General features: G+C 35.5%; 1 long non-coding RNA gene across 1 annotated transcript; it reads left to right on the top strand.

Moving 5' to 3' along the window:
- Positions 1 to 7,089: 7,089 nt before the first annotated feature.
- On the top strand, positions 7,090 to 24,635 carry LOC150056398 (uncharacterized). The gene is made up of 4 exons (XR_016537317.1): positions 7,090 to 7,474; positions 9,058 to 9,122; positions 13,645 to 13,688; positions 24,566 to 24,635. It is a non-coding gene; the product is annotated as an uncharacterized LOC150056398 (long non-coding RNA).
- Positions 24,636 to 24,926: the final 291 nt, after the last annotated feature.

Below are 24,926 nucleotides of genomic sequence, written 5' to 3' on the forward strand. Positions count from 1 at the left end.
ATGCCTGACTGCAGTCTGAATTTTGTACTAAGACAAGTTAGAAGTTATTGGAATTGTTGTAAGTTCCAAGTGACCGAAATCCCTTTCCCCAAATCACAAGATAATTCATTCTCTTACATGTCCTGTTCCAGGGGCTCTAGATCATTCGCCAGGTCCTGCTGACCTGTGTCACTACTCTACCAGCAAGTTTTCCATGTGGCAGGTAACATGGTGGCTGGCACCCAGGAATATAGTTTTTAACTTGAAAAAGCTTTATTGTCAGTTGTGATTGGCTTGGCATGATTCACAGACTCATTGCTTACTGGGGAGGAATTGAAATCAGAGAATTCTGATTAGCAGATCTGGGTGACCACCAAGAATGGAATTTAGATAAATTTCCAGGCAAAGACAAGAAACACCCATTTCTAATACAGAGACCACATGTTGTGGGCTACTTCTGAGAATTTGTATATTGAAATTAGGAAAGAAGTTTTGGAAAGCCCTAAACCCATGGAGAAATCTAGATAAAAATGCAAATATGTGCATTATTATACACTTGCACATTGCCCCAGACTAGAATGACTTCATGAAATAACTCTTACATGTAGATGACTGTGGCTTGGACCCTTAAAATATATAGTGTCTATTCATCTTGAACCAAGGGATAGAAATATATGTGGTTGAGTGAAGATTAGAGTTATAATACACACACACACACACACACACACACACACATGTATTAGGGTCTTACAATGCTTAAAGAGAAGGTGGTAATTTGTGTTGAGTTGTTGAAAAGTGTGTCATTGTGTTGAGGAAAAGTTACATAAAATTTTATCAGGGAAAAGTTTCCTAGCAGATAGAATTGTATGTCAGTATGTATAGAGGAATGTGTACTTGATAGAGTAAATAGCAAGTAGTTCAGTGTGATTGGAAACAAGGTGAAACTAATATTTCATTGAAACACATATTCTAGTCAGACAAGAAGCTAAACCTCTAACTTGGTGTGCAACAAAAGCCATAACATGATTACAGTTATGGTAGAAGGCAAGGTTTGGAAATCCAAAAAGGAATGATGAATGATTAAAGTTTTGCTGGATCAAGTGGACCGAGAGGGATAGTTTCAGTGGAATCAGAGATTTTTTATATATATTTTTATTGTAATTAATAGAAGGGTTACATTATATTTGCAAGGTAGAAGGTGCATTACCTCACATACTGGAATCAGAGATTTTAAAAAGATTAGCTACATGGTTAGTGGGGAAAGTAATGAGTTCAGATTGGAAAAATTTTAGTTCATAATACCTGTATGAGAGAGAAGTGGAAATACTTAATTGGCAACTCTTCTTGCATTCTCAGAAGCTTAAATAAAATTATTGTGGCTGCTCATTGGAAAGGTTGAGAATTTCTCTAAGTGCATCCCTTCTGGCTGTTTGTTTCATTCTTTTTATATTTATTATTTTTAATTCATTTTTTTCCTGAGTCATAAGTCTGTGTCTTGTGACAATCACTCAAACAAAGCTTTCACTTTTTTACTCACTTCATTAGATTCCAAGTTTTATAGATACCTTGAATTTAGCAGCCTGGTCTTTTGATTAGCTTCTTCATTGGACCTTGAGTTTTCTAATTTCTATTCTTAGAATCTAATCAATAGTCTAAATAACCACAAAGATAAAACTAACTCTTCCTTCTTTCTGAACTGTAGATCCCTAGGCTGTAGTGATTCTTATTATGATCTTAAACTTGTGAATAGATGGAAAGCACGTAAAAAAGATACCTACGATGGAAACTGAACTTAACCCAGTACTTTTCCTACTGTATTGTTCTGTTTCCTGTCTAGTGACTGTAATGATCTTCAAAATTTAAAGCACCTTTAGTAATAGTTAGACATTGATTTGCTAATTTGGTGCTTACTCCATTTCTTCAGCATAAGTCAAAGAGGCCTCTTTGCTTCCTTTAAGATTCCTGGGCTGAAGCAATAAAACAAAATAATTAAAAGTCTCAGATCAAGTCACTGAAAGATCTTCTGACTTGGGCTTCCACTAGCACATTGCCTTCCAAATAAGTCATATACATTGATAGCTATTTGGGATGGTTATAACAGCAACAGGAAGGAAATCAATTAACACTCACCTGGTCACTGCTTGACTTGTTCAATTTTCTTGCATTTTGGGAAAATGTTATTCCTTTTCTTAAAGGATATCTATGCATATAGATGACTTATCATTGTCCTTTCTTTCACAAGGATATCTTACAGTAGAAATTAAGAAAGCTGAGAACAGAAGACCTCTGTGAGCAGTGCAAATTCTCTTCTACAATGAGCCTTTGTTCAAGTGGCATAGCTATTTGCTTACCATTAGAATTTTTTTTTTATGTATCTTAAAGAAAGGCATTTTCTGTTACCAGTCATTTCCCAAAAGAAGTATTTTATTGGAAATGTGGGATGAAACACTATTCTTATGGAACAAACCCAGTATGGATAGCTCACATTTCATTCTTGTTTATGAGGACAGGGGCCTGCATAAGACCATATGGCACCATGTGAATGTTTTAAAGGCAACACTTGTTTCATAAGCTACTCTTTACTGTACTAATCAGAGTCCCAGTGACTTGAGACATTATGTTCTTCATAATTACAGTGTCAGATATCCAATTCCTTATTCTTGTGAAGTTCTCTTATTTAGATATGTTGACTAACAGCAACAAAAACACACTTTCCCTAAAATTCTTGATTACAGATATTCACATGCTTAAGAAAAGGTCTATAGTAAAATATTTCCAACCTATTGGCTATGTGCACTGCTTTTAAAAACATCAAACTAAATCTAATTAGTTACATGTGCAGAAATAAATGTGGGACTCAGTAATTTAAGATTTTTGTGCACTTTTATAATGAGAGTGGGGAATAGAATTTCTCAATAGAGTAAAGGAGTTAGGGGTCTGTATGCCTACAATTATACAGAGTATTCCTGGAGTTTATGAGATGATTGAAGCATGTGGCTAAATCTCCGAACTAACCAAAATTCAAGATGGGCTTACATATTACTATGTTCACTTGGGGAGTGTGTGTGTGTGTGTGTGTGTGTGTGTGTGTGTGTGCGTGTGTGTGTGCTATGCAGTACCTTCTAAGAAAGAGTACTCTTATTTTCCCTACACCAGTATATTATTGTGTTAGCTTTGAATACAAACATGAGAAAGTCAAGATTTAGCTAAGTGGCATGAAGATCTAGAAAAAATCCAGGAAATACACAAAGATCAAATAAGAGAGGCACAGACAGATATATTTAAGATATAAAATGAGCTTAGTTATCTGAATTTAATGAGCTTTTGAAATTATTTATATTTGAAATATACAGAAAGTTGAAAAATTTTGAGCATTAAAGATTCACTGGTAAATTTAGTGGGTTATTTTCTTGAGTTATAACAAATTACTTGTTTGCATGAAATATTACTTAGCTCATTTGATATAGTGAAGGAAAATGTATGTAATATCTTCAAGAATGTTAGAATATTACAAAACTAGTATTGAAGATTGGTTGCAAAAATGTCCACAGCTGTTCTGTTTGCTCCCATACAGCTACCTCTTGCTTAGTGACTTGGCAGCATTCCACCAGAAAATAGTCTTCTTTTTCCAACGTTTAACCTGTGATGGCCTTGAAGCATGGTTTCTTCAGCAGGACATATCAGAAACCAAGATGTGCCAGCTCTGATCTTAAAGTTCAAGAAGTTCAGGAGAGTCTTTGACTCTACTCTTTGACAGTTACATTCACCATAGGAATATGCCTAATCTTACCTGTGGAGGCTGGGAGACCAATTGAAACAAAATTGACTAATGTCTGAGGTATTTCAAAGCTCTCTAGCCTACTTACAACTGACCACAGAGAAGCAAGGTCAACCCAAATTATCAAGTTTGGAATCACTAGCCATCCTACTGGGCAAAAATCACAGTGCCAGTGTCCCAAGATTTATGTTTGTGTAACACATAACATTATAGCAAAGATAAATGATAGAATTGGTAAATATTTTCTTATGTTAACATCTCCAACCATGATACTGAAACCTCTCTTGTTATGAAACATTCACTTAAAATTGTACATAGATGAAGGAAATGCTACATTGCAAAGGAAAAAAAATGTGTTGACTTTGCATTTCAACAGATGGTATGCTATGCCCAGTATATAATAGCTCTTTGAATCTACCAAGTATAATCAAACTATATGAACTTATAGAACCTGTGTGGTTTGTAATTATCTTTAGATGTCAAGATTTTTAATCATAGAAATAAATATTCAAATTAATAAATGAATTAGTTAATAGGTCATTTCTTAGATATGAACCTGCTGTTGTTGCTGTATTTTCTGTGCTTGCTTCTTGAATGGAAAACTTTGGTATTTAGGAGATATTTGTCCTTCAACAGAACATAGCTTATACATCTGATAAATCATAAAGTTTCCTTCAGTACAAAGCCAAACCAGCAAGTAGGCTATTTTTACATGAAAATTTAAGTTTTTAGAGCAGATATAGGCTTATTTAATAGTGTGGATAATAAAGTTAGTCAAAGAGATATAGACAATGAGTTAGTGGGAGAAAGCAAAAGCCAAGGGAATACAAAGTACTTATTCTAGTACTTATTCAAAGGCAATAGACACTGGAACACGTCTCTTGAGGAAGTGACTTTTGTTTATACTACTTTTTTTCTGGGAAATTATAGAACTCATGGTTTGATAACTTTTTATTTATTTTAAAAAGATGCTAGAGCTATGATGGAGCCAATTACATTAACCGACAATAACTAGTAAAAAAAATACCCTATGATCTCTTTCTGTGCATACTGTCTTTCAGTTGGGAAGATGGAAAACATTGGTACAGAGTACTGTGAGGAACTTCACTAAATCATCAGGCAACAGAGCATTTAAATATTGGGAAGTAAAATCTATGTATTTCCTCAATAAATATGCTATCAGGAAGGCCAAGAATTGCATCACGAAGTATAACTTAGCTAGGAAAGCCAATTTATGTGTCAGAGAGGAACATTTTCCAATATGAATGTCAAAGGTTGAAAAAGAGGTTGTCAATTTTTTTCAGTGTATGGAAGTACCTCAGATCTCTAGAATTATACTTAGCAAGCTGAAGAAGCAATTTGTGAGTCACACTTATGGTCTTGGCTTCTGGAAAGAGTTTATGAAGCTTTCAAAGGTAAATAATTTAGACCCAAAGGGAAGCACATCCACTGAAAAGATCTGCTCCAATATTTGAAATGCTGCAGAGAACATCACTTTCTGAGGCAGCAGAATACTAAAAAGTCAATACTAAGAAGGTGAAAATTAACTTGTAGGCAACATTGGAATTGTCAACTTCTTTGATTCTTTTAATTTTTTTGTCTTCATGAAAAAGATGAATTTGGTAGATGGTAATTAACTACTCTGCTTCTCTTCCTCTTTGCAAGCTGATGGGCCCCACCTTATGAAACAACCTGTACTCTGCACTTTAGACATCTCTTGACAAATGGTGAAATGCATGTGCTCAATTAGAAGAATGGAAAAAGCACTAAGAATGACAGGAAGCAATATTAGAGGGCAAGATTTCTTTGGATGTACAGTTATTCCGCTGAAAGTGTTGGGAAGGTTTATTCTCTTTTTTTTTCACATCTTTTGGGAAGGTGGATATAGCTGTTCAAGAAAAGAGATGCCATGGATTCTGACAAGTTAATTAAGCTTTCACTTCTGAGTATTATATGTATAGCAAAGAAGAAAAACCTTAATTTTCTTTGTACTGTCTGACAAAAAAGAAACACAAGATAAATGCCGGCAGATTCTTTCCAAGTTGTCCTTATTACTGATTCCTAGTCTATAGAACAGAGATTTTTTTTCTTTTCGCAACCTCAACCAGAACAAATGAGAAGTCACAGCATCTTTTATCTTTCTGTAAGTTTACATATGTATCAATCGATAGAAGAATGTTATTCACCAGAAACTTCAAGTGAGAGTCCACAGTTGGGTTTTCCCCTAGGGTGAGCTTTGTCCTTTCCTAGGTGATAACAATGTGGAAAACAAGATGTATCGAGCGTGGGAGGCAGTGAGTGTTCTGACTCTTTGAGTCTGAATCTCTTGGTACTCTATCTGTGGTTATTTTACACTGCAGAAGAAAATTTGCAAATGTAATCAGGACTAATAAATATTGAACTTTTAAATAAGGAGTATCTTGGATTATTGTGAACTGGTTGGTCCAATGTAATGCTGAGGAAGTCCCGGAAATATAAAATATAAAAAGGATTCAAATGCTTTCAATTAGTTTCAAAGGTAGTTCAAGTAGAAGTGGCCATGTGTCAAGATGATTGCCTCCGTCCTGCAGCCACAAGGAAGTGAGTCAACAACCAGGCTCACAAGCTTGCAAGAAGATCCTAAGCTTTAAATAATATTGTAGTCCTGGTGTTGCTTTGTTTGCATGCCCTGAAACCTCAAACAGGGAACTCAGCCATGACATGTTCGATTATTACCTTCACAGACCATGAACTAATAAGTACATGCTGTTTTAAGCTGAGAAGATAGTAGTAGTTTAGTATGAGAAGAATTTAAAAAGAACTTATAGATTGGGTTTGAATGAATTTATTATTTTATTATTATTTAAAATAATGTTCTAATTTTGCCCATTTTCAGATAACATATACTATGTATTGATATACATATTTACCCATGTGGGGTAGATATTTTTTCTAGAAAAGTATTTTCTTCCTTAAAGATGATGTTTCCTTGAGTAAGCCTTCAAAAGATCCCTAAAGTATTTCTAAAATGAAGTCCTGGTATATTGCTGAAGTTGGTTCCAAGTTCTCAGGCTTAATTGATCCTATGGCCCTAACTGGCTACACAGGTATATATTGTGACATCAAGCTCTGAGTTATTTTTGAATTTACTCAATTCATAAGAATTAAGAGGCTTCTTGAACTATGGCTTCTAGAAATGGTATAACAGATAGATAGCAGGAGCTAGGAATAGGGATCTAAGAAGACCCACGATGGGCATGCCTGGTTTGCTGACCAACACTGTCTTCTTCCCAGGGCAGAATTCTATTCTCCTGAGTTCATATTTTTCCATCACTCTTTCATAAGCTTTGGGTTATGACTGAACCTACTGCTGCTTCAAGGGGGTAAATCTTGATTGCATCCAGCCAATCTCATATCCTCACCCCCAACCAAAGATGCTTAGAACCACAGTAAATGGCTTACAAATGGATACATAATTCAGACCTATACTACCTATCAGTCAGAGGATATTGGTTCAGTCAGAGTGAACACAGATTTTGCTGAAAATGGTAAAACACAAATTGATGTCTTTCCTTACTGAACATGAACAAGAAAACATGCAACCTCAGTTGTGGCTGGCTGCCATTTTTGAGAATTAGGACCAACATCAAAGATGTAGAGTGGATGAAAGAAAAATGCCAAAAAAAATCATCTTGAACATCATTTCACTCCTGAAGGCTGTCATGCCCTGAACAGCAGGTAAAGGAATCAACACATTTTCTTGTCTCTTTTATTTTTCATTTTTAAATAAAGCCTGTTTCAGTTGGGCTTTCTGTTGCAAGTAACAAAAACAGCCCTTAATTGCAGAAGGTAATGAGGGTAAGAATAGAAAAGATACATTTTCTCCTACCTTGTGTTGCCCAAGACTAGCTAAGATTGTACTTCACCTCTGACATTGCATATTCTGGGGGTCAGAGCCTACCATGCAATTTCATTCTGAAAGCTCTCTGAATCAATGTTGCTGTGAGACAGTGAGAATCTCACGAGTTGCTCTTCCTCATTTTCACTGAAGTGCCTGACTTCTTCTTCATGATTTTTGTTCCTAAGTAACAGATCTTATTCTTTATACTCTGATTCTCAAGTGATTATTCAGAGGTAGTTTATCAGAGGGGAAAAGGAACTATTTTAAGGCTTACCTACTGGGCAGATTTCTCCTTTGGGAATGACACTTCTGTGGGCTTCATGTTCTGAGCCATTCAGTTCCTTCTCTGTCCTTGCATTTCTGCATTCATCTCTCCAGCTGATCTATTTCTCCTTCTCAGTGTCACAGCAGAGTTTTGCAAAATGATGAATAAATCATCTCAAATGTTCTTGTGCTAGCTGAAAATAAAAACAAAAGATAATGTCGGTCTCCTGTTGCACATCCTTCTGACAATTTGCCCTGAAGTAATCTAGTGAAGTGAATTGAGAAATCTGTGTCACTCGCACACATATTTTAACAGAATTGCCAGAGCTTGTCTAGGCAAGTTCTCTTGCTAGGTGAAGTCTATCTGTGTCAAAACCTTGCTCATTTTTTGGTCAATGTTCCTTAATAAGAGTATGCATGTTTACACCTATGAATGGCGAACAGTTCACATACCAAAAAAAGTCTCCTTTCAATGGTCCAAGTCCATTTCTTTGAAATTGTAAACTATCAAGAATGTGATATTGCTTGACTTTATGTTAAAATAAAGTTGTAAAATATCATCTATATGCTATATGTACTATAATGTTCTACTCAAGAACTCTTCCTTCTTTACATTCCTGCTTAATACTCCTTTAATATGGATAGGAATTTTTATTTGCAATACTTGGTAAAAGAATTAGAGTGCAAGTACCCTAAGAAAGGTAACAGAAAAAGAAAGAAAAAAGAAAAATGTAACAAATTTCCAGACCTCATTACATCAAGCTATAATGGAAGTTAAAACTTTTTTGAGATTCACTTTTTTAATAAGGCAATGTGTGAAAATAATATATATTTATCAATTTCCTCCCTTTCAACAATATTACCCATCCTTCCCCTATCCAACGCTTCCTTCATTATTCTTAAGTTTGTAAGATATACATTGGATTTTTGACAGTCCTCCCCTTCTCCTCCTTGCTTATCTACCTCTTTCTCCTTAACTCCACTCCATCCTTTTCATGTCCTCTCTTCTTGGTGCTTTATTTTTCTGAACTTTGACTTTGCCTTTCTAAGGAACTATACTAGTTGTGTTACCCCTTGAACTGATCATATTTCATTTGAAGAAGGTTTGATAATAGATGTCATTCCTTTAGACTTTCTCCCAAATTTCTCTTTCCAGAGTTGTTTCCTCTGTGAGAATGAAAGAAGATGAGAACTGACAAAGCATGGACTACGCATAGAAAAGTAATATACAATATTACCTTCTTAATAAATATAATAACAAAAGAACTAAAATTTATAAACAGATCATTATATTCAAAAAGATGTTTTCTTTTAACTTTAGTTTTACTTTTATTACATTATTGCACACCTATCTTTTTCTGTCTTGTCCACTTTTTTGGAAGACAGTGTTTGTATTTTCTGAAATGGGATCTCGTTTTATTGCATTGGTGTGACTGATATTGTCATATTGTCAGCTGTATAGTTTTTTTTTTAATTTATAACAGAATGTGTGCTGTTATGATTTGAGGAAATGTCTCATCAAAAGTGTACAATTACAGTGATCAAATATTCATGGAAATGTAATGAATTGTCAAAACTCTTTAGAAAGTTGAGCCAAAAATATTAATTCTATATAAGAGGATTGGGTTCTCAGATAATTTAGCATTAATAGGTGTGTGTGTGTGTGTGTGTGTGTGTGTGTGTGTGTGTGCTATTGATCTGAAAGAATGGGAATGGGAAAATATGCTAATTGTTATGGAAAAGGCAGAGTCACTATTCTGTGTATTTTGTCTAGTATGCATCCATTCATAGCTGTGTATGTATCTGTAAAGTAAATCAATAAAACAAGGTTTCTTGAATTGAGAACTAATTTACTATAATGAGTGAGCCACGATTTTCAGGCATCTCTTACAGTGTTTAAGAAAAATGTATTCGCAATGTTCCCTTTCCTGGTTTCATTTTCTTATTGATATATTTAAGTTCTATAAATTAATAAGTATAATGATTGCGCTAAGTGAAAATGTCCATTACTATTGTCATAAGAGTTCTACTATCTACACTAATGAAGAACATACAGGGTTTGTCCCTCAGTTTTTGCAATTTTCAAGCAAGCCACATCAGTGAAGCTAGCAATCATCTTACTTATAATTGTTCTGTATCCAAGATATCTTTTTGAACAATGACTCATTGTTCATTGTGCTGTTTTTCCAAGGTGTTTTACCTTGAGTCCTTAATTCACCTTAGAATCATTGCATTTCTATTCAAATGAGACTACATAGTGTATAAGGAACAACTTTACCCTCACACTTCATCACTGATAATGGCCAGGACTCACAATCGAATGTAGCCCTTTCAGCCTTCATTATTTTTCCTTATAATTTTCTTTGTTTCCTATACTCAAAAATCTCACTGTGGGTCTATGTTAATGTTGGGCTACAATTTTCCAACAGTGACCTCACTTTGAAAAATCAAAGTTTACACTATTTTACAGAAATGGACAATAAAAATGCATCACTTGGGGGGAAAAGGTTGAGCCAATTACTGGCATTAGACAATATGAGAAGCTTGTAAGTATTGTGTACTTTTACTACCAGGTAGCTAGGTAGAATTTGGCCTAAGTTGCTGAGCTTTCCACTCTGGGAAGATTTTCTTCTTGTTTATGAAAATCATTGCTTTTCATTTTGGCCAGTGCATATGATTCTTATGGGAATTTTCTAAGTCTTTTGATATATGAAAATAGAAGAATTACAGATCTGAGCCAAATGAACAAACATCTTACCAACTTTGAGTCAAATTCTTTCTCAATATGCACCAAAACCAAAAGGTAGGGCTCTGTTGAATTGTTTAAACTTGCAATCAAAACAATCATAGACAAGAATTGAAAAAAGATTTTCAAACTCTGAAGAATCCCTGAAAGCAACACTGAGTTGTACTTAGAATGACTAGTACTTAGAATAATATAACAACTAAGATATAACTAGGTTTAAGTTTATCGAAAGTATCAAAAAGCATTCTTATCTTAAATTACCAAAGGAAGAAGAAAACATTGATGGGAATGAAAAGAGTCAGAGCAGTGGATAAAAATAAGTAAAGATAGACAATGCCATGGTAGATATGCACCACTGGAAAGATAGTAGAAATATTTGATCCATATCATCCCAGTATTAGTTTTGAACTTGGTTCCTACTTGTGTCACAGTGCCCCACCCATATGGATTGTTGTCTATGGTTTAACTATTTATTTTTCTCAAGCTTGAAAAAGAACAAGATTATAAAACAATAATATAGTTTAGTCACTGAGGAAATGGTCTCATTATAGTATTTAAGTAGAAAATGGTTTGTAAGTTATAAAATAGCACCTTCTCAGAAATACTTTAAATTAGATTACTTCTGATAAGGTGCTCATGGTAGAAATGAAATCGCTGGTATTTACCTAGTAGTTGATCACATACGCAGGTCTCTCAGAGGCGCCTGTTTGTTCAATAGCTGAAAAAAAATCTTCTGCGCCATCTAATGGAAACAATGCAAACTACAACTGGCTTTGGAAGAAAAGCTTCAAGTTCTTCAGCATGGATCAATGCAGAATAAATAGATGAAAGCTATAGAACTTAATAGATCAAATACCAGCCTCTAAATGTAATGACTTGAGGGAACTGGCTCTCTGCTTTATATTATACACAATTCAAACATTCCCAGGGTATTATGATTTCGCCATACAAATGAATTAAAAAACAAAGTATCCATTCATAACAGCAGACAATAAAGTTGACCTACATGATTTGCCAAACTAAAATCCAGAGTTTTCCCTGTTTTGTATTTTTCTTTTAGCAGAATTCATTGGCAAGTTAGTGCTGCATCCCTTTGTGCTCCAGGTACAATGTCACTTAATTTTCAAGGTGTTTACCACTTGCAAAAACTGTGAATTTCATGTCAAAATCTACACCTAGAATTGTAAACTTAAATGAATACAGGAAGAAGATAATTCAGATTGAATTAGCTGATCCAGTTAAGTGGAGAATATTGGTGAAAGGAAAATCACATTATCTTTAATGGTACTCCGAAAACATCTGTTTGTTTTTCAGGGAGATTAGCCTCTGAATTCTTTTTATCTGTACTCTGTGTATATTTATTTATTTTGTAAACAATTTTTCAGATTCTTGACTATATCCAAGATCCAGATATGACATAGGCCTAAGAGTCATTATTTGTCATTAACTGTTTATTGCAATCTGAGGCAACATCATGACACATGCAGTAAGCCCTGAAATCATTTGGGATATGATTCCCTAAAATAATGAATGCTGTCCTACTTCAGTTAGTATACAAATAAGGTTTGCTGCAACTACTCTTGTCAATGCAGTGTTAAATCATAGAGCACTGGTTTAAATGCATCCCTTAGTATTCATATTTTGGAAACTTAACCCCCAACCCAATAATGTTGAGAGGTGGCATATTTAGGATGTGATTAGCTCGAGAGGCCTGTGTCCTGATATTTGTGTTAATGACATTATCACAAGAGTGAGCTAATTGTTGAAGGAGTGGATTCCCGATAATGCATGAACTTCCTTCCATACCTTAACATCGGTTACTTTCTTTGCTTTCTGCCTTCCAGCATGGGAGGGTCCTGCAAGAACCCCTCACAGGAAATGTGCCCCTCTCTGTAACTATAGGACATAAATATGAGTTCTTTTATAAATAAATTGCATAAATAAATTTTATAAATACATTGTACATCCTTAGGAATTCTGTTACAATAACACAACATGAACTGAGACACATGCATATTGTCTAGTCTTCCTATTCCTATTGGCTAAGTAGACTAAGTCTGTACTGCAATGATGCACAGTGAAACTGTTGCATGGAACAAGGGCACTTGTCCAATTTTATCAAGCTAGTTTCTATTATTCCCAGCCTACGGACTGGAGACCCAAATAGATGGAAAATGAACTTCAAGAGGAAGAAGGGAATAGGAAGGGGTAAAAATGTTCAACAAGTAATGTGCCTACTACCTGAAAAATGTAACTGTAACCCTCTACACATCACCCTGACAATAAAATACAATTGAAAAAAGAAAAAGAGGAAGAAGGGTTTGAAAAGTATTCTCCAGTGATTATCAAGGCACATTCATATTTGGGGGGACAAATAAAGTGAAAGAAGCATATAATAGTTAACTAATTTCAAACCTCAAGGTAATAGGAAGTACATGAAATATATTAGATATGAATGAACTCAGAGAAGTATACATTTTCCACTAAATTTTTTTTTTGCCAGTCCTGGGCTTGAGCTCAGGGCCTGAGCACTGTCCTTGGACTTTCTCAAGGCTAGAGCTCTACCACTTGAGCCTCAGCACCACTTCTGGCTTTTTCTATATATGTGGTATCAAGGAATTGAACCCAGGTCTTCGTGCATGCTAGGCAAGCACTTTAACCACTAGGCCAAATTCCCAGCCCCACTAAAATGTTTTATATTAGAAATTTTAAAATCCTTTCCCTCCATTTTCAGACTCTGTTGATTATTGCCATACTCATTTAAGTCACTTCTACAGATGAGCTCCCTCTTTAAAGAGGTATTGCTCCTTTATAGGTTAACAGTGTCCAAGAGTTTTCTTCTCGAGCCTTGGTCCAGGTGATTGTCTGATCCACATGCTTTCTATCAGCAACTGTACCAGTATAATAACATCTTGTAAATTGCAATGAACTATTGCAATGAATAGTGCTGGGCTTTTCCTTTTCAGTCATTTTTTTCTTTTTCTTTTTTTCTTCTAGAACTGGATCCTGAGCTCAGAAAATATTCACTTGTCCAATGCACAGTAAGTATTTAGCATAGTGCTGGGCATATAGTAAATTTTAAGGACTATAAGAAGAGCACATTCTTTGCATTTTATAAGATGGTAGTTGAAGTCGTACAGTGGCACAATAGCTAGCAAAGTTTCTATCTACTATCTTAGTGAGGTATCAGAATGATTTGCTGAGGTGGAGGGGGTGCCCCCCAATCAGTGAGGAAAATCTTGTACTATTCCTAAATCATGTTAACATGCTAACACTTTTTCAAAATAAACAATTTTTAAAAAGGTTTAAAACAATTAGTGACAAGTGAATAAATGTATAGGATATTACTCGTTTGGGTGTCATGGTAAAGGTTGGCTCCCCTCTAAGGATAACATACTTTGATTGTATGTAATAACAGAATTTTTAAAGTCTTCCAGTATTTTAAATTTATATTAAGCATCATCTATAAAGGTTAGATGCACTGCTTGAAATATTAAATAAGTATATTAGGTATAGAATTCAATGGGATAACTCAACAATAGAATCATTTTGTGTTCATGACATTGATCTTGGTAGGAAACTATTGTTTATTTGGTGGCATATTTAAGCAGTTGTTAAGTTGTCAATATTAAGAAATCCTACTTTTCAATATTTAAATAAGCTAGATTATCAATGAGTACTTTTAAGATATAAGCTACTTAGGACTTTTGAACTGGACCATTTATTATCATATATTACCCCATATTCATCCACCCTCTGCCTTAATCTTGACTGAATTCACACTTTTGCTTTGATTTCTCACATGAAATGTTATTTGAAATTATGACCAAGTAAGGACTCTTCCCAAGTACTATTACCTCTAGAAAATATTTTTGGATTAAGGTCAATTTCACCAATTTTTGAATTCTTGGATCTTTCACTTCAAGTTCTGTCTAAGATCATTTCTGATGGTGAAATAATTATTATTTCAGTATTTCTCAATGAAAGCCCCTGGCAGGGCTTCTTCCATTCTATTCTGTGTGGCTATTTTTTCAAATAACTTACTGTAACTTATTTCCCATTGCATTCAGTCCTGTGAGAACCAGTTCCCATTATTGGTCTAATACAAAGTCACACAAAAGTAGCTTCTTTGATCCAGTCTTTTTAGTAGAATGAAAATATATTTTAAGGCTTAAAAAACTGTCACTTCATGCAAGTTACTCTAGAAAGTTCACTGTTGGGAGTTCATTAAACATGTGATTTACAGAATCTATTCATTTGAATATGTCTTAAATGCCAAAATATTATGAGAAGTTTGTTCCCACAAGTGACAGATCTGAGTTGGAGGCCTAAGTGGTAGAGGCTGCTGGGAAGCGAGCAGAAGGCCATTCCTCTCCGCTGAATCTTGGGCACTAGAGATTGGCTCAGAACATCTGAGTGGAGTGAAGCAATTTTTATGGAATGAATACTGGCTGGGAAATCACCATGATATTGGCTGGAGGGTATTCAGTATCCATGTTTTCAGTTCGGTGAAACATCTTAATTATCCTGATTCCTCTCTTTAGTTTCCTTTCCTTTCCTTTCCTTTCCTTTCCTTTCCTTTCCTTTCCTTTCCTTTCCTTTCCCTTTCCCCTTCCTCTTTTTCCCTTCCCCTTCCCCTTCCTCTTTCCCCTTCCCCATCCCCTTTCTCCTTTTCCCTTCCCTTCCCTTTCTTTTCTTTTTCTAATATTGGTAAGAAAATGTTACAGTATGTGAATATATGACAGCTATATCTCTACTCTTAGGGTTGATAGTGCTTTGGGGGGTTACATGCAAACCAATCACATTTATTCTCATAAGAACAATGTATTGGATACTGGTGGCTCGTGCCTGTTATTCTAGAAGATATCCAATAGGCTGAAATGTGAGGATGGCAGTTCATAGCCAGCCTGAATAAGAAAGTCCATGGAACTATTATTTCCAATAAACCATCAAAATGCTGGAATGTTGCTATAACTCAAGTGGTAGAATGCTGTCTTTGAGCAAACATGCTAAGGGACTAACCAGGCCCTGATTTGTAGTCGCAATAATAGAACACACACACACACACACACACACACACACACACACACACACACACAATAATAGCAATATAATAAAGGATTATTGTACAAACAATACATTGAAAAGCATAAATTATTCACATAATCAACTCTATATAGTCTTTTGTTTATTAGTTAAAAATGTGATATAAAGGTTTCCACATTTCCTTCCTTCCTTTCTTCCTTCCTTCCTTCCTTCCTTCTTTCCTTCCGTCCTTCCTTCCTTCCTTCTTATTTTATTTTTATGCTGGTCCTGGGTCCTTTCTTCTTATTTTATTTTTGTGCTGATCCTCATAGCCTGGGCTCTGCCCCAAAGATTCTTTTGTTCAATGCTAGTGTTCTACCTCTTGAACCCATATCTACTTCGGACTTTTTAGGAAGCTTATTGGAGATAAGAGTCTCAAAGGGTCTTTTGCCCATGCTGGCTTCAATCTGCAATTCTCCTATCTCAGCCTCCTCAGTAGTTAGGATTACATGTCACTAGTGCCCTCTCCTCGTCCTTCTCTTCCTCCTCCTCCTTTTCTTTCTCCTCCTCCTCCTCTTCCTCCTTCTTTCCTCTTATAGTTGTACAATGGGTTAATTATTCAACATGTCTTGACTACAATTTTTTAATTATTACCACACATTACCACTCAAGCTGTAACTATTTTGTACTATGTTTTTATTTTCTTTTCCTTAGAGGAACATCTAAAATTGACAATAGATACTCCCATGTTGTGAAGTCATTAATTCAATGGACAAATGATCCAGAATGCATATTTTATACTTCTCTCATAAAACTCAAAGTAGGACAAGTATCTCTTTGCCTATTAAAACTAAATAAGTTTAATTTTCAACAATCCACATAATTTTTCTTATTTACACAAGGTAGTAGAGAGGCTTATAATCTGAAAGTATCTAGTTTTCATTTGCAATCTCTATGATAAATGCTGTGTAATGTCTTCTTACAGAATTTCATTAGGCAGGAACTCTGGCTCTTCATTTATGCATATTCATATTTTTCATTTAAACTACTCTTAACACATGATTCTTTTATATGTACAATATAAAACTCATCCAATATTTATAGAATAAAAAAAACAATGGGCACTTGTGTATTTTGTGTTCAATATATTGTTCATATTTAATTCTCTATAGACAGCAATAAGAAAACAATACAAATGCATCAATTTTAAACACCAAATCTTAATCACAAATGAGTTGTAATTGGATTCAATTGCAAATGGGTTTTTTCCTTCACAGTACAATTAAAACATACTCACAGATTTTTTCATTAGAAAATAAAATCAGCTGCTAAGTTCTAAAAATGTGCTGTGACTGGAGCAAGAACATTTTCTCCCCACTGGTTTTGTTTCATGGAAGAATAAGACTGACATTCAGTAGTTGGCATTAGTGATCTCTCCCACAGGGTTAAGTAGTCTTCAAGGTAGAGTAAGACTGTAAAGAAATATCATCCCAAACTACCTTAGACTTCCTTAGCTACCTTAGCTTTTCAAGAGGCCAAAGTTTCTTTACTTCAAATATATCTTGGGCTCATAAATGCTAAGATTAAATTAACAACAACAACAATAACAAATTACTGCAGTAAAGAATGCAGACCTCAGTGAGTTTACACGTCCCAGATGGTCTTTAGTCTTTACCAGGGGCAAGAAAGTCTAATTTGCCTTCATTTCCACTCCTTCAAGAAAACTGCTAACCAACAAGACTTTCAAAATTAGACTACGATCTACTGCTCAGACATCAAACATCATTGTCATTATAGCCAGGCAGCCAGATTGAAAAAAAAAAAAAAGAGAGAGAGACAGGGGCAGATAGAATTTTCTCAGTTTCTTGTTTGAAAAAGCACTGTTTCACTCTCCTGAGAGGTCCTGACTAGACATGCATAAAAGTTATTTTAGTGACTCAACTAGTTACTAGTATTTCCTAGCATTATCTTATCAGATATTGAGTGACCAAGAAATTTGGCTCTGCTCATGTATTTAGTATGTGGCTCTTATTTTCATTCCAAGCATCTCTCATGTTTCTAGGCTAGTATTCATTAATTTACCTTTCAATAGTTACCTCTATTTTTTCTGGTTTTGGGGTTTGAATTCAAAGCCTGGCACTATCCCTGAGCTTTTTTGCTCAAGGCTAATGCTTTACCACTTTGAGCCACAGCTCCACTTACGGTTTTTGAGTTGTTAATTGAAGCTAAAAATCTCAAGTAGATTTTTCTGCCCAAGCTGGCTTCCAACAGAGATATTCACATCTCAGCCTCCTGCATAGCTCAGATTACAGGAATGAGTCAACAACACCCAGCTGTCATTATGTCTTTCAATTCATATTTTTCAGTTTCTCTTCTTTTGTTTACCACAATCCAGACACTAGTAGATTAAATCTTTCATTTCTGTAAAAAGCTAAAATTCTATAGACTGTGAGCATTAATAATCTAAATGGAAAAATGTGTGTGTGTCTGTGTGTGTGTGTGTGTGAATAAAAACACTTGTATGCAGATGGATTTCAGATATGAGAATCAGAAAAATAGAGCTATGTCATTCTTTTAAATTTTTTTCTTTAAAAAATCTTCATACAATATATGGAAAACTACTTAAGTAAAAAACTTTTCTAATAGTGAACATAAAATGAGGAAAGATCTGTTCTGAAAAGTGAATATTAAATAGGGCTCTAGGCCAATATTTGGTCTACTTCAAATAAGAAAAAGCTTTCCTTCATTTTAAAAAATAGAATTATAGTATTTAAGAGGAATACGTAGCTCCTTGGTGGTATATATGAAGCAAAGATCTCATTAACTTTTGAAGAAACTGGTGGATGATGCTTCATATATAGTTTGTAATGGAAGGCGAGGGCCTTCCATTACATGGTTGGCATACAAGTCAGGGACCAATCACGGGGGCATAGATTACAAACAGTAACATTCTTTGTAAGACACAGTCTACCATACTGATGTAGAGGAGGTCTGGGTAAAGTTAATAATGCAGATAGTCAAGAGGAGAAACAGATGAAAGAATGACCTACATTGTTTTGGTCATTGTTGAGTCAGACTGGGAAACAGTTCAAGTTGGATATTAATGAAGATTTGATTCAAGTATGATGGGAATATGGCAAAGTAAAACAAGTTCCAATTTCAAAGACAGACAAATCTATTATCTTAACTTTTGGGTTCCATTTAAAATGATGGATCTCATAATGAACTCTTTACAGGGGAGAGAAAAGAAAATGTGATGCAGATTCAAGAAGAACCAAATAAATACAATTTACCTTAGTCCAAATCTAAATCATATTGACTTTCCTCTTAGCCATTCAAAGCATATATGAGGATGCTACTTATTGGAAAGGATATGAGCTTAATTGTTGAATTGGTTCCTGGATGGATTTATCTGCCACAACTTAAATTCTCTAGACTCATCTACCACATGGTAACTGTTGGTGCACTGGCAATGAATCCCCAGGGACAGAGGATGAAAAAACTCAGGGGGGTCTGGCAAAGTCTTATAAACAGAAGTAGACCATCTGCCTGATGGAAAAAATTGACATAAGAATCAGAACATCACCATGGGACAGATGGGATGATAGATAAGGAGAGTAAATAGGACCTCAAGCTGATACTGGGAGGTAAATAAGTAAAAGACACAGGAGAATGTTGCAGTCTAAGAGTGGTACATTAGTCCAAGCTTCAAAGGTTTCCATAGTACAGCTCTTCTGAGATTTTTCTACTCCTGTCCTTTAGTATTGTCTCCAAGCACATATTTTCAGGAAGAAAGATCAATTTGCTATCATCCAGAAAGGAATTCCTCTTTTTGTAGTAATGCATATTATGTCCACTGTATGTGTGTGTTTGTGTGTGTGTGTGTGTGTGTGTGTGTGTGTGTGCACACTCTCACTTGGCTTTTCTGCTCAAGGCTGGTACTATACCATTTGAACTACATCTCCACTTAAGGCTTTTGGCTGGGTAATTGGATATAAGGATCACATGGATTTTTTTTTTTTCTGGCTTCAATCCATGGTCCTCAGATTTCAGCCCTCTCAGTAGCTAGAATTACAGTAGCTAGAATTACAGTGACCAGTGCCTGGATTAATCACAAAATTAAGAGGCCTTTTCTCGAAGGGAATCTTTTCTAAAACACTTTATGTGACCTTTCTCTTCCATTAATGTTGTTAGTACAATAGGCTCCTTTCCTATACCTTAGCATGATCTTCTCTCAGGTAACAATAGGTCCATTTGGTATACACAATAAATAACTGGCCTCCTCCAGCATTTACCTTGACATGGCACTCCTTTAGGGAAAGTTACAGCCATATAAGATAACAAGATCACCTTAAAGTGACCTCCGAGTCTGGGCGGCTGCAAGACCCCTTTTCTGCCACTTGGGATGAAGTCTCTAGTTCAGGCATCTACATCTAGGTCCCTACCTCCTAGCCCCTCCTACCCCTATAGGTTATGTAGGTCACCTCAGACAATAGCAGCATTTCTTCTCATTTTGTGAGAAAGGGTCTTGCCCATCCCTTTGCTGGCAATAAACCTTTCTTTTGTTCTTTTCACCTGATGTCTCTCTGGCAGAACATAACAAATGTTAAGCACACATAGTTTTCCTTTTGCAATTATATCCAATTATCCTTAGGATAAAAATTCAGATTTCTCAGGACTAGATGGGTAAGTTTTTATCTAATTTCTCTTATTTTATTATATCCCATTTCTTTAATTAATTCTTGTTAATGTGCTAGATTCTTAACTCAGAGCTTTGTATTTGCTAGGCAAGTGCTCTTCCAGTGAGTTTATCACCAGATCCAATAATTTACCTTTTTTTTTGCTTGGGTTTTGTTTCTTGAGCCAGATTCTCACCACATATCCATGGCAGGCCCTGCATTGGAGATATTCTAGTCCTCTTTCTTTTTCCCCCTCTCTCTTTCTTCCACTCACATATATGCAACACACACACACACACACACACACACACACACACACACACACACACTGGACATTACTAAGTTCTCAAGTTTATTTTATGTGCAACCTTATAACATCAGGTTAAACCAGCATACATAGGAATAAAATTGCATCCGAATTTATACTTCCTTGCATTTGGCTATTCAATATGTTGACATTTCTATATTGCATAGTGAGATATTCCTCTTGCCATGCCACATGTTCATCACTTGTTCTTGGGGTTCCAGCAGGATTGTGCTTTTTTCCCCCATGCTAGTACAGCCTATTAGGCATGACCACTGTCTAGTCAAGTTTGAGCTATATCTCCCTGACACCTCCTGTCATGTTCTCTATAGTTCTCGGCTTATGGATTAAATAAATGCTATAGAAATTACATGAGCAACCTGGAGAAACACAAGTTTATCTTCAACTCAGCACTCAATTTCAGTTTAGCCTCTCTGCTCTATACACAGACCAAAGGTCTACATGGACCAAAGGTATGTAAAGTTAGGAGAGAATAAAAATGCTCTTGTAATTCCACAAGACTATGTGTGTATGGTTGTATGTGAAAGTGGATGAGAAAGCATCACCACTACCTTTGCAGTTCAATTTCTAGCACTTTTAGGATACTAAAGTGTTCATTTATCAATTGTGCTTTACACAAACTTGTGTGTACACCCAAGAGTATGGAATTATGAGTCCATTTCATCTTTTCTACTTACAATCATTAATTAAGATATTGAATATAAATCTGTCATATTAAGTAAGATCTTGTGTTAGTAACTTCTTAAAGCAATAACAAAATCACTGAAATGTGAATTTAAATATAATCTCTGACTGTACCATTTCCTGATTAAATTAACTCTAAGAATAAGTAACTATGTTTCTATCAATTCTGTCAATGAAATGAGAAAGAATCTGGTTAAGTGCCATACTCTTGCATCATCTTGATTCCTCAGAATGGACTAAATCAATTGAAAGATAAACTCACTGTAGTCAGGCATATGCTGACATGTTGGCCCCTTCACAAAAGCCCATGGACAGATTTTCTCTAGACCCAAACAAACTATGTAAAGAGTCTGTTTTGATTCTTGTTAGCTTTGCACTCTCTCAGCAAGCTGCTAAGAAAATTCAAATATGGCTACTCTTTTGGAAAGAAATGGCATTCCCGTATCTTTCAGGTTTTTTTTTTCTTTTAAAAAATAAGACAAAGTTATTTTTACAGAATAGTGCTACTCTACAAAGCTTTCTTGGAATGTCATACAGTTCTAGTAACTCAGTTCAATTGAAATTTGGGCTCAGTGTGTGATCTGAAAGACTTATACTAAGTAACATTATACATATAATTTCACTGTCAGTGTCATAATGACACTTGGCTCACGCTGTCTGAGAAACACATTATATCACCAGTAAATCGGCCAGTTTGGTTTGTGTGTTATGTTACTACCAGCATTTAAACTCTTCCTAGAGAATGAAAAATCAGTAATACACAGTAAATACCTATTTGCCCAGTGGCTAAATACCCCCAAAATTATGTTTGTTGAAAACCAAAAGACACGTTTAATAATTTTAAGTCTTCTATTGCTCATTTGAAAGCATGTTTGCATATTCTAGCCTTGGCTAGGGAGAGATATCTGGCAGAATTTGGCCACTGTGTAAAACACTTTATCTATCCTTAAAATCCTGTGAAGTGTATTAGCTTTCCCATCAGTAAAATTGAGACTATATGAAGCTGGCAAAATGAATTAAAATTATATACACTTGGAAAGTGATAAAACAAATGCTTACAATGAGTTATTAAATTTGAATTTCCTTTTCTAAAGTTTTATACGTGTTTCTAGATAAATTCTCTTTTTCTGAGATTAAGAAATGGGAAGTGAGTTAAAACTCTGGACTTCTAAACAAAAGTTTCACTCTATCCTCTAATTTAGATAAAGCCTTGGCCGTATGTGCAGTCCCTTTATTGGGTCTATAAATCCAGAATATAGCAACCGGGAGAAGAACAATGGAATCACAACCTGGATATTATAGTCTGCAGAATAATCCAGAATCTTCATTCATTGTTCCTTTCATTCTTTCATACAATATTTTATTCTTTCACATTATTTTATATAAATATATATCAAGGAATTACGTTTGCTTAAAATAAGCCAACTCTAAAAATAATATTGGCAAGGATTTGTCTCTAAGACGACATACTAGTCTCAGAGAATCCTCAGTTCTGTGTAATAGATTCCAGATTTTTTAGTTGTTGACTCCCTCACTAATAATACTGAAAGATATATTGGTTTAACATAGTGATTACTTTAAGAACAATAGAGTCTCCTTTAATAAGATTTTTTTGACATAGATGACACAACCATTAATAAAAGGATGAAGCCAAATTGGCAATCCAAGCATATTAATAATTTAGATATAATATCCTTGTCATTGGAGTTGAACTTAACACAACGTGAAACATTGGGTTTATATTTTAAGGACAATAATTTTAAAAATTATCAAGTTGTCCATCATCATTGCTAATTTTCCCATCATAGCACCCTACCAAAATTTACTTGGAAATCAGCTATTCAGAAAATAATTGGTTTATTTCTTATGTATATTCAATGATAAACTAATTATTTTTGCTTTGTAATTTAGATTTGAAGCAACATTTTTTTTCATCAAATATTTTCCATTTCAAGCTCATCTTTCCAGTGAGCAAGTCTTCCTGTCTTCTCTCCTTACTTTCCCTTAGCAAATTCATAACAAGCCTATGGGACTTATGTTAGATGGGAAGCTGATCTTGATGCCTCAAGCAGAATTATGGACCCTGTTTATCTGAACTTTCATACAACGACCTTTAACTAGATATAACTCCTTTCAGATTATCACATTACAGTTCAAAGTATGTCAATTATTACAGATCCTGAAGCAAATACAATGTTTAAAATAGTTAATTGTTAAGTGGAAGCTTAAAGTATGAAAGAATAGAGCTGGATATGGTGGGACATGTCTGTTATTCTAGATATTCCGGAGGCTGAAATCTGAGAGTAGTAGACTTGAAGCTAAGCAGTAGGATATTCTGTGAGAATTGTATTTCCAATTAATCACCAAAAAGCCCAAAGTAGAGCTGTGGCTCAAGTGGTAATTAGTTTTGAGGAACACAAAACAACCAACTCAGAGACAGTATTTAGGTTCTGAGTTCAAGTTTGAGGATCAACACACACACTCACATACACACACACAGTATAATTTTGCAACATAAAATAGTCACCAATCTGCAGGTGGAAATACTTCCCTGAGAGTAGCAGTCAAATAGCGCCCATTGAAGACAAGAGAACACACACACACACACACACACACACACACACACACACACACACACACAATTTGGGGCTCCATAGTTAGGAGGATATTATGCCTAATTTAATAACTTTTTTGGTGTGTAGTTTCTAGGCAACCTGAAAACGGTAGCATTTCCTAGTTTTATTTTATCATTTGAGATATTCTACTATGTTGGGGCCTGACCTTCATCTCTGAGGCCTGTTCATCATTCCTGTTCAGCAGCCATTAAAGGGCTTTGGCCAGGCATTCCTCGCATTCCTTGCATACCTCTCTTAAGGCATTTTTGTGTACGTAATTAGACTGAGCCTCCCACAGCAGAGCAGGTCTCCTGCACTTTCCTGCATTGGTCCCGCCCAGTACCTAAAAGTTTGCCCTGGACCCTTAGTGATAGCACGTTGGGCCTCTTCCTGTTGGCTAGCTTCCCAGTTCCCACCTTCTCTTTTATTGCCTGACGCAATAAAAGTGAGATCTACTGCGCTTTCATGGCTGACACAGCTCCTGGCTCCCTGTGGTTTCTTCCCCGGTAATTGGGGGAGGGCTGGGTCATTGATACTTACCATATCACTCTGCTCAGGGTGTCCCTCTCCATACCCATGTTGCTCCACAGTAGCAACAACTGGTGTGAGGGCTCCACGTGCTCGAGAACTCTTATCGCTGATGAGCCAATCGGACTGTGGGTAAGTATGCTCCCATAAAATATGGGAAAGACTTTTTCTAAGAATGACCCTTCCCTTGATTCTCTTAAGATCCTCCTTAAGAGTCGAGGGTTAGAGATTTCTGAATCACAGGCAGCTAAAGCTTGGGACACTTTAGTTAAAATCACCCCGTGGCTGCCAGCTAGCAACTTGTTTGACTGGAATACTTGGGACACAGTTGAGCATCTAATCAGAAAAGCCCAGATTAATCAAGGCGAGATTCCTCCACTAGGAGTTTATCCAGTCTAGTCCGCTCTAAAGACTTGTTTTCCT

The sequence above is a fragment of the Megascapheus bottae genome, chromosome 12, assembly GCF_031878675.1.
Source record: "Megascapheus bottae isolate mThoBot1 chromosome 12, mThoBot2.hap1, whole genome shotgun sequence".
NCBI lineage: Eukaryota > Metazoa > Chordata > Mammalia > Rodentia > Geomyidae > Megascapheus > Megascapheus bottae.